Here is a 19,281-nt window from a genome sequence, read left to right on the forward strand (position 1 = left end):
CTTAAAAGAGTTTCTGAATAAATTTACATTTTCCTTGGCATTATTACAGTTCATCAATATACATCAGTCTGGTACATCAACAGTTGAAAACCTAGCCTATTGGTAGTTTCTACCTCAGCTACAACGTCCTCCACGCCTATAAGAAACTACGGAACGTTTCCTATCCGCTAACGAATTGGGAGCTTAGTCATGTTCATTTTATCTATCTGTTGTTGTGTGATGAAAGAAGAAAGCAAGGGTGAGCAACAAGCCCACCGAAATAATATGTATAATAATTAACAATATATGAGCATTCTCATAGTACTCATGAAAGTCTTGGTCTAGCAGATATGAACCAAGTTTGATATCTTAATGCGACCAAGTCGCAAAATATTTAGTATATATGTATATATACTTTTCAAAATCTTGGAAGTCCTCTTCCATGCATAATATACACAGAGTTCCATTTTATAACTGTATGAAAGTATCGCTGCAAGGTGATCTCATATATCTAACCTTGTCTCAACATTTTTCTGAAAATCTTTGTCATGCATAAGATAATCATTAATCAGATATAAGTTAAAAAGATGAAGTTACAAGATACTCCAATATACTTATATGTTTTCCGAATACTACTTGAACTACCACCGTTCAAGGTATAATCAGTTTCAAAAGTTCATCACATAGATGAGACTACAAGATAAGACTTGAATAAATTCAATCTTTAAAATAGCATTATAAAGAATGAAGTTACGAGATACTTCATTAATTCCTGATATATATATACACCTATATATATATACATTTCATACACCCTTCTGCTATGGAAGTATAAGCAGAGTTGTCATTCCCAAGAATTTTGGAAAGAAGAAACTTTGGCATAAACCTGATATCTTGTTGATCAGGCAAAGATACCAATTAAGTCACCTTTTCTACTAGTAGATGGATGAATTCCCCACTGGTCATCACCCTGGCCGCATTAGGACCTTATGTTGGACTTCCACTCAACCACTTACGCATTGATGGACTCCCACTGAGCCACTTACACTTTCATGGACGCCTACTGAGCTCATGTTGCTTATGCCGACTCAACTAGATGGACTTACTTCCCGAACGTTGGGCAAGTAATCAAAATGTTTTCTCAAAACAGCAACCTCGTTATGAATATAAAATACACCACAGAGCCGGATCCCTCAGGTGTTGAGCGAGTATTTAAATCCAATTCGAAAGGAAGATCTTAATTCTGAAAATGAGTTTTGGAATCTGCTCTAACTTTTAAAATCATTTTAAAGACTTGAAAACATTTTAAGGAATATTTAGAGTAATGATGATTTAATAAAATAAATCATTCCCGATATGTTAGAAAATATCTGAATATTACTATTTAAATAATATTCTCATAAAGGATAATCTTTATAAAAATAATTGAAGTAGAAGTTTTAAAACTCCTACTTGAAATGAATAATAAATAACCAAAGATATACTTATACGAAAGTACGATCTTTATTTGAATAATCGAAAATAAGTTTGATTATTATTCAAACTATCGAATATATCTTAGTCAATTAATAGTTATAGATAACTATATATATATATATTATACTCGGGAACATCGACTCCCGATTTAGAAAAATGTTCACCTTTGGGTCCCCTATACTAAGGATATACGCAACTACTGCTTATCTCTAGCATAGGTATTATGCAGTTTATAAGCATTTGAATTGATAATAGAATATCAAGATTACGAAATAGGAATGCATATAAATATCATACCACATGCTCCAATATATCGCAAGACTTTGCTAATAATAACCATGCACTTATCTCAAGATAATGCATCAATAAATTATATCACAACAACAGTATAACGGGTAGAAAACTTGCATGAGCGTTCCGGGGTACACTTAAGCTTAGAGTGGGTCCGGTAACCTATGAACAACAACATAAGCCGGAATTAGACCATGGTCGCTTAAGAAACTAGTCAAAACTCACTCATACCCTAATGGTCACTTACGGTCTCTTATACGCTTAACGATTTGCGTTAATTGCTTGCGCACCCTCGGCTCCTCCAATTTTAATAAATTAACCGTTACGAATGTTAAGGCAACTCTTTCGCGAGTACTTTACTAACTGCTTAATACATCTTACATAATTGTTTTGTGTTTCGATTAATCATTTAAGGGTCTCAATTATGGTCTCAAAGTTACTCGAGGTTTCGGGGTTCTCTCGCGAAATGCCATTACTTAAAGTGGTCATTTCTCATCGCTCGTAACTCAGATTTAGGCGAACGACATATCAAACCGAAGCTTGTAACATGAGCTATCTAAACATGGAAAAGGTCAGAAGATTACAGTGAGTTCACGGGTCCTAAAGTTTCATGCAGAACAGTCTAAGGAAAATTGGACATTACGACGGCTATAACTTAGCGATTCCCAAAATTTACCAAATCATTTCAATAAAAAACTACCACCAATCAACACCATTCCACCATCATTCAACCACAATACAAGATCATTCAACCATAACTCAAGATCTCAACATATTCATCTAAACCAAGTCAAAATGTGACCAAGAAATTCAAATCTAACAAGTATCACTCCTCACTCCAAAATCAACTAAACCACTTACTAAACAAAACTCTAAACATGATTACCCACCCATTGGAGAGTGGAGAATCACTTAGGAAGCCTTAAATAACCAATAATTATCTCTACTAAGCTTGGATCTTGGAAAAAAATGTGAAAACATAAAGTTAGTTTCTTGAAAACACTATTCATTAAGAACTTTGATGAATTGATTAGCTTAGTAAACCTTGGAATCTTGGCTTTAAACTCATAATATAACTAAGTCATGAATTATGAAAGCTAAGGAAAAAAAACCTCTTAATTTTTGAAGGGGTGTAGCTTGAGTTTTGAAAATTTTCTTCCTTGTTTTTCATGGAAAAGCCAAAAGCAAAGAATGGGGGGAGAAGATGATATTTGCTTGGTTGCTTATCTTTTTGTCTTAGCAATTGATTTAGCTTTTTACCTTGGTTAATTTTCCATGGTCCAAAATCAACCAACAAAATAACATCCCTTTGTCATGCTTATGTCATAAAGCTTGTGTCATCATTTTACACTTGTCTTCCCTTTGTGGTGTGATGACATCATCATCTACTAACCTTTTTGATTAACCCTTAATTACTTGGCTAATGATCGCTTATCTGTTATACGGTTCGCTTAACTTTTGTTCTCGTTTGTCGTATGAGGGATCATATCCGGGATCTTATTACTTGGGTTCCCCTAAAACTTTCTCCATATTTTATATTCCTTTTATGATCATCTCTTATAATCCTTGAATTGAAATCCTTTTAATCATGTTACCTTATACTCAATTCTTTCGGTATCTGGTGGATTTTCGGGAAAAATTCAAAGTGTTTGAATTTGGATTCTGACGATCTCTACATACACTCAATTACTTTATGGAATACTAATACAATCTTAGAATTTCCATAACATTACTCCTATATAATGTGGTCTGATAATTTTCTTAATCAGCATCATCAGCAAAAGTTACTATTCATCCGTGTTTCAAAAATTCCAAAAATTGGGGTTATTACACTTGTCATGGGGTGCACCAAAGAATGCATAACTCAACTGATCTGGAAGTGGGTTGAGCTCAAGTATGAGAGAATCTTCAATAGACGGCTCGAGACACTCCTGAGAAATTTTCAGCTCTGCTAACCCAAGAGAATCGAATGGCATATCTAACTTCCTCTTCCACGGAGGAGCATTCAAATATTGTTGTTGCTCTGCCCCTTCTTCATCTGTACTCTCAAATTCCCCTATTAAGGTATCCGACTTTGGCAATTGCTCAAGCTCCGATTTCATGACAGAGTCTACCCACTCTACTTTAAAGCACTCCTCTTTAGCTGTGGGCAACTTTATTTCCTTGAACACATTAGAAGTAATCTTCTGATCATAAACATTCATCGTAAGCTCTCCTTTTTGCACATCGATCATAGCTCGGCCTGTAGCCAAGAATGGTCTTCCCAAGATGATGGGAATCTTCTTATCTTCCTCAAAATCAAGAATTACAAAGTCAGCAGGGAAGATGAGTTTATCTACCTTAACCAAGACATCCTCCAATATTCCTCGCGGATAAGCGATGGAACGATCAGCTAGTTGCAATGACATGTATGTCAGTTTTGTATCAGGTAGACCAAGCTTTTTGAAGATAGAAAAGGGCATCAGATTGATGCTAGCTTCCAAATCACACAAAAACCTGTCGAACGACAAGTTTCCGATGGTGCAAGGAATAGTGAAGCTTCCGGGATCTTTAAGCTTCGGAGGTAACTTCTGTTGCAACACAACACTGCATTCCTCCGTTAGAGCAACGGTCTCTAATTCATCGAGCTTCACTTTCCGAGAGAGAATACCTTTCATAAACCTCGCATAGCTAGGCATCTGTTCAAGAGCTTCTGTGAAAGGTATGTTGATATGAAGTTTCTTGAACACCTCCAGAAACGTAACAAATTGCTTATCCAACTTCTGCTTCCACAGCCTCTTAGGAAAAGGAGGTGGAGGATAGACCTATTTCTCCCATGTATTACCCTTAGGAGGAGTGTGTTCCACAGATTTCTTCCTTGATTCCACTTTTGCTTCCTTCAGCACTTCTTCTTCAGCCACAACTTCATTTTCTAAAACTTGAGATTTTTCAGGCTCTTTGTCTTGCTGAATTTTGGGGCTTGCGACCTTTCCAGCCCTCAAGGTGATGGCGTTCACCTATTCTTTAACTTCCCTCTTGCCTGGATTGGCTTCCGTATCACTAGGAAGCGTTTCTGGTGGTCGATTCAATAAGGCGTTAACAATTTTCCCTATTTGATCCTCCAGAGTCTTGATAGAAATAGCCTGGCTTTTGTATATAAGAGCCTGGTTTTTTCACATAAGCCTCAACTCCTCCAATTCAGATTTTTTATTCGAATATTGACCTGCATCATGAGTTTGTTGTTGGAGTTGTTGTCTTGGTGCAAATTGTTGTTGAACACCAGGAGGGTTGACTTGTTCTGCTCCAAACTGCTGGAAGGGCTGTTGCATCGTATTCTGATTGTTGCTCCAGCTGAAGTTAGGATGATTTCAGTAGTCAGAATGATAAGTGTCTGGAACTGGTTGCTGCGATCTCTGAAAGTTGCTCACAAATTGAGCTGATTCACTAGATATAGCGCATTGCTCCGTTGCATGCGAACCGGCACACAGCTCACAAACTCTGCTTATCTGATTAACACCATAGTTAGCCATGGAATCGATCTTCATAGACAATACCTTTAGTTGAGCTGTTTTAACGCCCCCAAATCCGGGGTCAGAGGATTTGGTCGTCACTATAAAACCTCAATCCAAATTAACCTGTTAAATCAAAATACAAATGCCAGCGGAAGATATTTAGCATCTATGACCCCAACTAATCCAAGATCTTCTAAGGTTAGAGTTCTAGAAACAAGATATCCAAATTCCACCAATAAATTTTTCACTTTCTTTTAAAACTCTTTTCAATAAATTCCAATTCAAAACTAACCCGCTAGTATAACTTCGAAAAGAAGTATACTAGGCCCAATTATAATATAACACAATTATAATATAATATAATATAAACAACTTTATACAATAAATCTTACACTAGTGCGCAAACCCTGGACCAACCACCTTTCAAAAGCTTCTTCTTTGCTTCCTCGAATTACGCGGCTAAACAGCGCAAGTTAATCCTCACTAGAGGTTAAATTTAAAAACAGGCAAGTATGAGTGAAAGAAATGCTCAGCAAGATCATTATAGCGAATATAGGGTCGTTTTGATATAAAACCGACATCTACATTAGAGCAGAACATTTAAAATCATAATTGTTGAATCTTAAAATTTTAGTTAAAGAACCCCATAATTGATTCCTTAATTGTATTCAAAACCATTTTGATATTTTTGAGCGAAATACTTCAGCAATACTTTGAATCTTGACGAGAATAAAACTCGTAATACAGTGTTTACGGAAATATCGTAAACCACAATAACATGAAACAATGATCATGGATTGAATCATAAACTTTACTCAAAACCGAACTCTTGAAATTAATACTTATTTTGTTGTCATATCAAATTAGATATCAATACGAACTTTGTTGCTCACAACATCCCATACTGAAGTCAACATCAATCATCTATACTAATACCACCTTTGATAATTAACAACAAAGTAAGTATCAGCATAAATCAGAATATGAATCAAAACTGCATTTCACCATTATTCCAAAACTGAAACAGTTAATAAATCATTAATTCTATGAATATCAAAAATGATATGATAATTTAGATTGGGATCATTCTCCGACGGACGTACTATCACATGCTGATTAACCCGTGTGATAGCACTGGGTCATGATTCGTAGAAACATGTCCCCAAAAACACGAGTACTGAAATAAAAAGGCAATATACCTGCCTGTGGAAAAAATTATGTCATAATATTTCATGACACTTAGAAATAGCCCTTCGCTAGACCGTCTGTCCCGGTCACTTACGCAATTTGGTCCAATCTTAAAATCTTTTATTGAAAAGAGGTCATAATAATCGACACTCGAAATAATTTTATTCCCCCATTTACTTGGGCAGGAATACTCGCAACCAAATCATTTTTCTCAAAATCCAGAACATTTATAAATCTAGTAATTTGTTGAGTAAAATCACTTAGCTATTCTGAACATAGAATAGCAGAAGAGTACTTGCATAAACAGAATCATTTAATTCAGCGATATGTAAAATATTTATCTATTCCGAACTAAGAATAGGGAAAGTAATACTTGTATAAGAATATTTAAAATAAATATCACTTGAATAGTAAGTGATGATAGGGATACTTTCCTTTGGGTTTTTAGCAGTCAGTCACACTCGCAACAACCCAATTATCTTAGTTTGACATCTCAAGGCATCACCGTCTTTATTCTACTAATCTTTTGGCCTGCTGCTCATGTAGTGCTGCTACTCAATATACCATACTAATCAACTCTAGTCTTCATCCATTCCATCAAGTCCTTCGATTGGAACCTCACTGAGCTCGACGACTAACCACTAGATCATTCTTAGTCCGATGTCACTCCTCGGATCTTTCGCTAGGACCTACAAGGTTGAAATACCCTAATTCAGATAATCATCTCGCTTAACATAACACCACTATCCTATTTTACCCATACGATTTCATAACCCAGCTCATATTTATATGTATAATTGAAATACACATAGCAATTATGGTTCACATCTTCGAAACTCGGTTCGGTGTTTGTTTTCGGAAAGTACGTATACTCGTCATTTTGAAAAACAGGGTAACCGGTTATTTATAAAATATCCTCTCTCAACACGTAATTAGGTTTCGAAAAATTTAATTACATATCTTCGTTCAACGTCTCTGATAATTATAGGTTACGTTCCCATATTTTCGGAATTAATTTCCCAAAAATTGGGCAACATTTCCTTTGTTTATCGACCTACCCGTCGAATCAATTCGACGTCAATCACAATCAACAACAATCGCAATTATTTTATTTAATTTTTTTCCTGCAAAAATCCAAAAGTCCCAATTAATTCGAGCCCAACTGATAACAATTGCAATCGACAGAAACAACATACACGACTGAAACAACACAGGCAGAACACGCAGCACAACACACACCCCTCCACCCCTCCGGTCACCTTGCCGGAAATTTAAAACGGCGGCAACCGGAGCGGCGTGGGGTGGCACACGGACCAGAAACACACATATATGTACCCACATGTATATATATATGTATCAACGGAATTTAAAACAAAACAATTACTGGAACCAATCTGAAAATACCGCGGCGGTGGAGAACAGGAATCCGGCGACGGGAAAGACAGAAGAAACCGGATGAAACGGGATAAAGAAAGTCCTGCAGGGAAGAGATTCAGAGAAAAAAAGAAAAGAAGACAGAGACGTAGAGACGAGAGAAAGAGAGATTGAGAGGGTAGCCGGAGGGAGAGAGGAAAGATTGGGGGGAGAGAGAGATTGATGTGAGAGGAACAAAAAAATGAGAGATGAGGTTCAAGAAGCAATGGATAAGAATTGGGGATTTTATCGTATTTGTTACAATATTTCTGATCCTGATACTGAAATTTAAAAAAATTGAACGAGTATTTAGTGAATAAAATAATTAGAAATTCACAAAAAATAATCTTAAAATCCCAAAATAATTAGGAGTTAATAAAATTAAATTTTCTAGATTTTTAAATCATTTTTATAACGTGCATCAGACCCGTATTTTACAATTTAACGAATACACGTGCGGTTAAATAAAAGCCAGAAAATTTTCGAAATAATTTTAAAATTCTTGAAATATTCCAAACTTAATAAAAAAAAATTCATGATTTTTGAAGCATTCTGGAATTAAATATTGATTTTATAATTAAATGAAATCAGAAAATCATTTAAAGATAAATAATTGATCAAATGTTGATTTCTAAATTGTATAAACTCCTAAAAATACTAAATAAAATTATAAAGCAACCAAAATAATTTTTGAAATAATTTTAGCATTTATAAGAATAAATATTTAATAAAATCATTTTAAAACCAAATAATGTCATACAGCTCAATAATTAATTATAAAATTAATCTTCCCATCCAACAAATCACAAAAAATTAATAATACAGCAACACATAGCTGACAGAACCATCATATATTTTATTTATTTAATAATTCGATAATTACACTTACATATCAGATCCAAAAATAGATTACTTAGCCGCTAAGAACTATATAACAATACAATTTAATACCCGATATGAATAATTATCAAAACTGGGTTTCCTATAAAATTCTTTATACAAAAATAAAGTAATATTATCTCGCATTTCGAGAATTCGGATTTTTATCGATCTATAAAATGATTAGCGTATCGAAAATTTCACGCCGGGACTCGTACGAGTCAAACCGTAATCCGGATCGAAAAAGTTAAAACACGAAAAATGTCTAGAATTACCAGATTAGTTTAGAAAGGAGTTTTCGTAAGAGTTTCGGGTTGTAAAAATGTAAAAACGGTTAAAGTTGGACGATTCCCGGCTTTATAAAATAGTTTTATAAATACTTAGATAATAATTAATAAATTCACAAATCATAATAAAGTCATATAACAGTCCAAAAATTACCAGAAAAATATCACAATTATCTATATTTTATTCTGGACATATAAAAATTAAAATACTCAAAGAATATCACATATAAACATCCAAACATCAACTCCAATTACCAGATAATTCACTAAAATTCACATAAAGATCACATAAACAACTTCAAATAATAATAATAATAACATCTACAATATGGGATATTACAATCTACCCCCTTATAAGGATTCCGTCCTCGGAATCAGTAGAAGAGAGCACTAGGGATCTTCTAGCCAACTTTCCATCCCCAAATAACCTCAATTTTCCATAATCTCAAGTAAATCTTGTATTCCTTGTATAATAAAACTTTTACAGGAGCTTCACCGTGCACCACTGTTCCATCCACATCCTTTGACCAATTCCTCAATAGAATTACTTTTACTGATTGCGAGAAAGAAGAATAGAGAGAAAGATAGAGAAAAAGAAAAGAAAGAGAGAGAGAGAGAGAGAGAGAGAGATAGAGAGAGAAGTAAAGAAACCGGTTGACTTCGGTATATGCCACTGATATTTTAATCGCATTGCAATCCGCTGCCGCTATTGGCAATCCCATCACATAGCCCTGCTTTGACTTGACCAGGATAACTCAGCTTAACTTGATTGGCATAACTTCGAATATTTGAGATGATAAAATCATGGAATTCCAAAAAGTAATGAATCTCGTATCATAACAGGACCAAAATCTGAATTTGTGAAAAATTATTATTGAAATAAAAGAATAACTGAGAGATCAATATGATCAAACGAACTTAGTGTTGCGTTCCCAAATTAAGACACTACTAAAGGTTGTTAATCTTCTTGTAATCATAACACACGCAAGTGATGGTGTCCCATCCAACTCCTATCACACAGACAGGTATACCTTGTGTCCCCTATTGTTAGGATTGTTCATCTCAGTCAGAATAAAAGAATATCAAAGGAATACAAAATCAAATGAATAAAGCTGAAAAGATTTCAAAGATGATATTTCTGAAGGAAATGAAATCTAGAGAACAAAAATTCTGGCACAAAATAAATAAACAGGTGTTAGGGAATATATCCTCTAACAAATACCTCTTTTTGAAAGATGACAAAAGAAGTTATATAAAGAGAAGGTATTGCCAAAGTCTGAATACTTATCTTTTATTTGAACTCTTCTGTTGACTCGCCATTCGATTCGAGACACTTTTTCTTATAAGGATATCGATAATCTTCATCGTCGTTGAATCATAGTAGCCTCGGAAGATTCCACGATAGACGTTTGCAACTTCCCGGAGTTTTGTCCAGGTCAACACATCCATGTCAAACGAATGCGCCTATCTTATCTTATTCGTTGGTACTACATCCAATAGTCCAATAGGAACTCGATATGAGCTCAAGCGACCTCACATAGCTATACACACTCCTGCACACTCTCGTTTCTAGTTTACTATAACCTCAGATCTGATACCAACCTTTAACGCCCCCAAATCCGATGTCAGAGGATTTGATCGTCACTATAAAACTCCAATCCAAATTAACCTGTTAAATCAAAATACAAATGCTAGCGGAAGATATTTAGCATCTATGACCCCAACTAATCTAAGATCTTTTAAGGTTTCAGTTCTAGAAACAAGATATCCAAATTCCACCAATAAATTTTTCACTTTCTTTTAAAACTCTTTTCAATAAATTCCAATTCAAAACTAACCCGCTAGTATAACTTCGAAAAGAAGTATACTAGGCCCAACTATAAAATAACACAATTATAATATAATATAATATAAACAACTTTATACAATAAAACTTACACTAGTGTGCAAATCCTGGACCAACCACCTTTCAAAAGCTTCTTCTTTGCTTCCTCGAATTACGCGGCTAAACAACGCAAGTTAATCCTCACTGGAGGTTAAATTTAAAAACAGGCAAGTATGAGTGAAAGAAATGCTCAGCAAGATCATTATAGCGAATATAGGGTCGTTTTGATATAAAACCGACATCTGCATTAGAGCATAACATTTAAAATCATAATTGTTGAATCTTAAAATTTTAGTTGTGGAACCCCAGAATTGATTCCTTAATTGTATTCAAAACCATTTTGATATTTTTGAGCGAAATGCTTCAACAATACTTTAAATCTTGACGAGAATAAAACTCGTAATACAGTGTTTACGGAAATATCGTAAACCACAATAACATGAAACAATGATCATGGATTGAATCATAAACTTTACTCAAAACCGAACTCTTGAAATTAATAATTATTTTGTTGTCATATCAAATTAGATATCAATACGAAGTTTGATGCTCACAACATCCCATACTGAAGTCAACATCAATAATCTATACTAATACTGTTAGTCCCTAACAATGCAACAAGAATTACAGAAGGAGGGTTGAATGGAATTCTTGAACCTTTTTCAAAAAGATATAAAATGTTCTATCTTAATAATATATAAGTGTTTGATTTGCAAAGTGCGGAATAAGAAGTTAGTAAAATTAAAACACAAGTAATTAAAAACACAAGTCTTTAAAAACTTTCTGGTGGATTTGAATGCATCCACCAGAGATATATATTATATCAAGAGAACTCTATGTAGCAAGATTAGCTCACAGCTTCTTACAAATATGAAGAACTAAGTTTACAGAGAAATGCTAAGGATGCAGCTTGCAATTGTTTTTCTGAGACAATGTTCTTAGTCTAGTTCTTGTTATTGTTCTATTTGATACTTCTTGGTTTATATATCACCAAGATTACAAAGTAACAAGATAATAAAACAAAACCTATCAAGTCTAATACTATGCTTCTTCATTACTCTATTCCAGCATCTTTGAATATCTTCATAATAGCATGGAAATGGCAATGCTTCTTTGTTCTCTAAAACCCAGTTGAATAGGCTTCCACATTCCTTTTGCATACACTCGACGCATGTGACTGTGTTGTCACTGTCAACGGATGTTTGAATTGATTATCCGTCGGGTACATGATCATCCGTCGGGTTGCCTTGTTGATCATCCATCAAGTGGCATTGTTGTTTATCCGTCGGGTAGCTATCTGGCACTTGACTTCATTTCATTTATGCAGAATTACAAGACATCATCTATGTACAATTAATCAACCTATTCTCCATATCTAATTAAAGTCAACATGACTTGAGTGCTACTACAGAATCTAAACAAGGTGTATGAAGAAATGTGCTCCAGACTCATTATTACACAAGCTACTCACTCGATGGATAATAAATCATCATCCGTCGGGAGTATATTGAGTTATCCGTCGGGATTATATTCCTTATCCGTCGAGTGCTACATTTTTCACTAAGTAAAATCTACTAAGGTGTTTTGTTAATGGAATCATCAAGTTCACAACATATCCACAACAATCTCCCCAATTTATGTCTACTGAAATTGTAGCCATAAATTAAGAGAAACTTGATGATAACAAAAAACCCTAAAAATACAACTTTAAAAGTAAGTAGATAAAACTGTAAAGTGCTTCAAATAACAAAATGCACAAAGATTAGCTCACAGTCATTTTCAAGGTGCTCCTCTAGCCTAAGCAGATTAATCTAATTCCTTGAAGGTCTAGATCTCTTTCCAAGCTTTCTGTTGTTTTTTTCTATCTAATTTTGGAGTTGTCTGTGGAATTCCGGTTCATCAGATTTTGAGAGATTTAGCTTTTCTTGCATTTCCAAAAGAGTCTCATTACTAGAGATGCTCAATTGGTCTTCTAATCTGAAAAATCTTCTAACTCTTTTGTCATCCATGAACTCCATCTGCCAGTAGGGCCTTAGATGCACTATACTCCCTATGTAAGGAATAATTAGAGTCTTTGGGAGTGCATCTTTAGCTCTAATACTCCTCAGTTCTTCAATCTTCTTTAGAACAAGTCTTCTTGCAGTTACATTGAATCCAAAGTTCTTCTTGAATGATGAATAAACCTTTATTAGTACAAATTGCTTTCTTGAAGGATCCTGTGAAGTGGCCATTGAGTCTCCTTTCCTCCCTTGTACTTGAAAACTAACCTTTTAGGTAGATTCCTGTAGGCATCAATCCCTCTAACTTCTTCCAGTTCATCTAGATAGAGGTTTAGATCAGAGAATTCCTTGATGTCACATAAGTACATGTAATCTCCCTTGTTGACTTTGGATTAAGCTTTGGTTAGAGATTTGGATTTGAGAGGTGAGAGCTTCACTTTCTTGACTACTCTTGATTTTTTTCTCTTTGGCTTGTTGAGGATTGGCAAATTGAAGTCAGGAATTAGTAGACTTTCCCATTCTATTCGTTCATCCTTAGGCACAATAAGTTCACCATGAATGTTCCTGTAAGGATCCACCACCTTAATGTCTTCAAATACCACTGAGGGTTTTAATGCTTGAGTTGTAGTTGGAATAGATTCCTTGGGAAACTGAACCTCCAATTCCTTACCAACAAAGTTTAATTTCCTTTTGGTTCTTTTGGCCAATTCCTTGTATTTGTGAGATTTCTTCTGTTGTGGTTCAACTTGCTTCTTTGGATCTTGAGATTCAGTGATTTTAGATGGCTGAGCAGGAATTTGTTGTGTTCGTTTCAAAGCTTTTAGCTTGGCTAAGATAGCAGCTTGCTATTTCTTTTGTTTAACCTTTTTAGCATCTAGAGCAGCTTGCTTCTTTTCTTGATTCAATCTTTCTTTTTCTTCTCTCTTTGCTTCAGTAAATTGAGGATGTCCAGCCACCACACAAATTTATTTACCATTCCTGAAAACTTTAGCAATTCTCCTTTTCAAAGCTGAATCAGCTGGATCCTTGTAGAAGGCAATGGATTTTGACAACAGTTTCTTCTCATCAGGCTTTGGTGTCTCATACACTGTATCCAAAGGGTTCTTTAGTGATGATTTTGGATAGTTCACCCTTGGATTCAAAAGTACTTCAGCCTTTGGAGATTTGATGCAGGATGGCTATCCTCTTTCTAGATAGTTCATGCTCATTTCATTCATAGAGATTTGCCTAACTTGAGAGTGATGAATGGCTGACTTTTCTGGCTCCTTTACTAACCCAAATTTCTTTTGTATATCCTCATCAATTTCTCCCACTTGATTGGACTCAACTGCTTCTTCTCAGCTGCTCTTATATATGTTGCTGCTTCATTTATCAGATCAATATTGTCCTTAGCCGGTGGCTTTGAGATAGTAATTGTAGGCACAATTACTTTGCTAACTTGAATGTTGAGCAATGTTTGCTCCCCCTCACTCCTAGAACTCTCTTCCTCCCCCATTTTGTTATCATCAAGATGAGGAGAGGAGGAGGTTTGTGCAGCCACCAGTTTCTGAAGCAAGTTTGTTTGTTGAGCTTGGTGTAGATGAATTGATGTAAGAGATGCTTCCATAGAAAACATTCTTTTGTCCAAGGCATCAACTTTGGTGGCAAGATCTGAGTTTTTCTTGAGCTGTCTCTTGATTTCTGTAATTATTGTCCCTGGAAGTCTAGCTTCCAATTTCTCAGAAAAGTCTTGCTTGAGTTCACCAATTTCCTGTTTGAGAGTGGAGACGTTGAGAGTTTGTTGATAGCCTTGAATTTATGTAGTTGGAGAGAAGTAAGATGTGCTTGCAGAAGCTTCTTGGTGCTAGCATTTGTAGATGATTGAAGTGCATACTGTGTTTGACTGATTAGCTGGATGAGAGTAGATTTGAAGTGATGTTCATCACATTTCTTGGAGAAGGCCCATGATGGCATGCTTGACCTTGAACTAGGGTCAGCTTCTCCCCCTAAGTTCAATAGATCTTTTTCACTTTCTGCATCCTCACCTTCAAAGAAATCTTCTGAACCACCGGTCTCATAATCAACATCACCAGCTGTAGAGGGCAAAGCTGTGATGGCATCCTTAGCTCTTAGTATTGAATGTGTGGTGTGCACCAAGTTGAGCATCCTTTCTGCATTGTCATTGCCATGTTTAGCTAGAAGTTGATATGCTGGAACAGGGTGAGTAAATGTCTCAGCATCAAGGGAGGTAGAATCTATAACAGCTTGAGGTTGCTGAGATAGTCCCTCCCTGTCTGCATCCTGGATATTCATTAACTCACTTACAATGACATCCACCCTTATATCTCCTGTACCTGTATTTCTCTCATTATCTCTCTTTTGTTGCATCAAGGTCTCACCTTGGCTCCCCACCCTCACACCCTCACCTTCACCATCTAAGGTGGGACTCCTCACACTCTCTTTTGCCAATCCTGAAGAACTGGATTGCATATTTTCACTCTTTTCCTCTCATTTTTCCTGGGAGCAACCCAGACTCTCACTCAGTTCACTCCCTTCCCTCAATCCTAGGAGTGATTGTACTACCACTAAGTCTTCTGCACTTGAGATAATTGATGAAATTTGAAGCTGTGCAGAGACACTCAACGGATGAGGAATATCCGTCGACTTAGTAGTTTGACTATCTGACGGATAATTGTTGTTAGGCTTATCCGTCGTGATACAATCACTACTTGACGGATGAACAATATCCATCGAGAGAGTAGGAATAAATGAGTTTGGAGTGGAAACTATTGTGGACTCTGTGCAGATTGATGAAAATTTTGGCACAGGTGTCTCAACGGTTCCTGAAAGAATTGGCAAGTGAGCCAACAAATCATCCAAAAGATGATGCTCACTTATACTAGATTTTGGCTTCCCCAACACAATTAAAGAAGGGGAATCAGGAATTGATGTGTTGATCATATCCACATCCAGAGAGTTTGTGGGAGAATTTGGTGTTTGATGTGCTTCTATAACTAAAGATTTTGGCTGTGACTCCATATTTATTGGAGCCACATCAAACTGACTTTGAAAAGGTGCAGTGACTGTGTCTTTAGCACCAGTTTGCACAATGTGTGAACCCTATGCATCCCCAAGGGTTTTAGGTTTCTTCTTTCTAGTATAGGTTTGGGGTGAGCTTGTGTCACATCCTTTTGAGAGGATGCAACTAGCAATGAGCTTATGTCATTAAGCACTGCAGTTTGTTGGGAAACTGCAGTGTGACTAGGCTGGGAAACACTCACCTCTCCAACCTTATCCTTAGGGTTTCTTTTATGTTCACCCTGTCCCTCATCTACCTTACCCACCTACACACTCCCTTCTTTAGATTTGGTGGATTTTGCAACTGGCATCTTTTGAGAGACACCAGAGGGGGCTTTCTTTGTCTTTGTTTTTGAAATTTTGGATTTGGTAGCTTGGGTAGGCAACTGTTGGGTCATTGACACAGTTGTCCTAGCTACACTAGAATGCAAAGAAATTTGTGAGGTTGGAAGAGTAGAGACAGATGAAATTACCTCACTTACCTGAGGTGCTTCCATTACAGAGAAATAGAAGAGTGGCACCTCTTTGTGATGGTTTGCCCTGTTCAAATCTGCAATAATTCTTCTTTCTTGAACCCAACAATCTAGTTTGTTGGTTGGGTTTTCAAGCACAATTTCCTCAGAGAGGCGGTTAGCAAGCATCATGAAAAATCTAACATAGTAAACATTTTTACCACTCTTATTTAACTCCCCTAACTTAAACCCCAAAACTCAACTATGATAAGATCACTAAAGTTGAAATTTTTATCAGTAACAAGCATGTAAAGTGTAATAACCCCAAAAATTTTGAACTTTTTGTAACCCTTTTGAATAGTGATTTTGCTGATTATGTTGAATAAGAAAACTTTTCATGCCACACTATGTAGGGGTTCTTTTATTGATCTTCTGAGATATTATTAGTACTCTATGTGGTATATAAGTGTATGTAAAGATCGTCAGAATCCAAATTCGAACACTTAGATTTTTCCCAAAAATCCACTAGATACCGAAAGAATTAAGTATAAGGTAACAGGATAAAAAGGATTTAAATTCAAGAATTATAAGAGAGGATCATAAAAGGAATATAATGTATTGAGAGAGGTTAAGGAAACCCAAGTAATAAGATCCCGGGTATGATCCCTCAAACGATAAACGAAAACAAAAGTTAAGCGAACCGTATAGCAGATCAACGGTCATTAGCCAAGTAATTAGGAGCTAATCAAAGAGGTTAGTGATGATGATGTCATCAAACCAATTAGAAGAGGACAAGCATGGGAAGATGACATAAGAATGATGACCTAAGCATGACCAAAAAGGAAGGAAGGTTGGTTGATTATAAACCACACAAAAATCACCATGGTTAAAAAGTAATTAATTAAAACAAAAGGCAAAAACAACCAACAAACAAATCACAACTTCAAAAAGCACAAAACACTCCATATTTCAAGAAAAGCTCTTGGCTTTCAAGGAAAAAGAAAGGAAAAAAAACTCAAATCCTAGTTCCAAGCTTTGTTAATTAGTGAGGTAATTATCTAAGGTCCCTTGTACATAAATATGGATATCCTATAAGTTTAAGCTTCAAATTCCTTCACAATCTCTTCCTATAATTCATGGAAGAAGAGGGTGAATAGTGTTTTTCAAGAACTTGAAATTTTGTTCTTGAGTTTTTGTTTAGATTAAGCTTTGGTAAGGACTTTCAAGGGTGATTCCAAGCTCCTTAGTTACTTTTACTCACCAAGGAAGGTATAATCTCATACCCTAGCCCTACTTTTGTATATTTAGAGTTTTTGTGTTTGGTATGGTTCATGAGAAGCTTGATTATTGTTTATTTAGAGATGGGTTGGTTTTATGATGTGTTTGGAGTTGTAAATCTTGATGATTAGTTAAAGAACTTAATTAAGCTTTTAGTTCATGATTGGGAAGTAGTATAAATTGGAAATATTGAGTTGTTGGGGCTGTTGTAGTATTGTATGGATGGAGTTTGGTTGTATGGTTGAATTATGGTTGATTTGTGGTTGATTTGGAGTAGGATAAAATTAATGAATAAGGTTTATTCGATAACTTTATTTTTATTAATGAATAATACTTTGAATATTCATTCGAGGACTTATGACTCTGTTTATTCTATTTAATGAATATTACTTTGAATATTCATTCGAGGACTTATGACTCTGTTTATTCTATTTAATGAATATTTATTTAATGAATATTATTTTGAATATTCATTCGAGGACTTATGACTCCGATTATTTACTAAATAATATTCTTTATTTTATTAAAGAATAATGTTTCGATAATCAAACTTATTTTCGATTATTCAAATAAAGATAGTACTTTCGTATAAGTATATATTTGGTTATTTAATATTCATTTCAAGTATGAGTTTTTAAACTTCTACTTCAAATTATTTATATAGAGATTATCCTTATGGGAATATTATTTAAATAATAATATTCAGATATTTTCTAATATATTGGGACTGATTTATTTTATTAAATCGGCATTACTCCAAACATTCTTAAAAATGTTTTCGAGTCTTCAAAATGATTTTTAAAGGTTAGGGCGGATCCCAAAACTCATTTTTATATTTAAGATCCTCCTTTCGAAGGGGATTTAAATACTCGCTCAAAACCTAAGGGATCCGGCTCTGTGGTGTGTTTTATATTCGTAACAAGGTTGCTGTTTTGATAAAAGAGTTTTTGATTACTTACCCAACACTCGGGAAGTAAAATTCTTAGAACAAGTTAATCCATTAACAGGCACCACCTGGGAAATATCGGTGAGTTTTCCTTTCCAACTAGATACGACTTCTCGGTGGAGCCGTATCAACAAGTTTCTACTTGGGGAAAGGGGGGATGTAATAACCCCAAAATTTTGAACTTTTTTGTAACCCTTATGAATAGTGTTTTTGCTGTTATTGCTGAATAAGAAAACTTTTCATGCCACACTATGTAGGGGTTCTTTTATTGTTATTCCGAGATCTTATTAGTACTCTATATGATATATAAGTGTATGTAAAGATCGTCAGAATCCAAATTCGAACACTTTGATTTTTCCTGAAAATCCACCAGATACCGAAAGAATTGAGTATAAAGTAACAGGATAAAAAGGATTTAAATTAAAGGGTTATAAGATAGGATCATAAAAGGAATATAATGTATTGAGAAAGGTTAAGGAAACCCAAGTAATAAGATCCCGGGTATGATCCCTCAAACGATAAAAGAAAACGAAAGTTAAGCGAACCGTATAACAGATCAGCGGTCATTAGCCAAGTAATTAGGAGTTAATCAAAGGGTTAGTGGAGAGTGATGTCATCTCACCAACAAGAAGAGGACAAGTGTGGGAGGATGACATAAC

The sequence above is a fragment of the Apium graveolens genome, chromosome 9 (genome assembly GCF_009905375.1).
Source record: "Apium graveolens cultivar Ventura chromosome 9, ASM990537v1, whole genome shotgun sequence".
Taxonomy (NCBI): Eukaryota; Viridiplantae; Streptophyta; class Magnoliopsida; order Apiales; family Apiaceae; genus Apium; species Apium graveolens.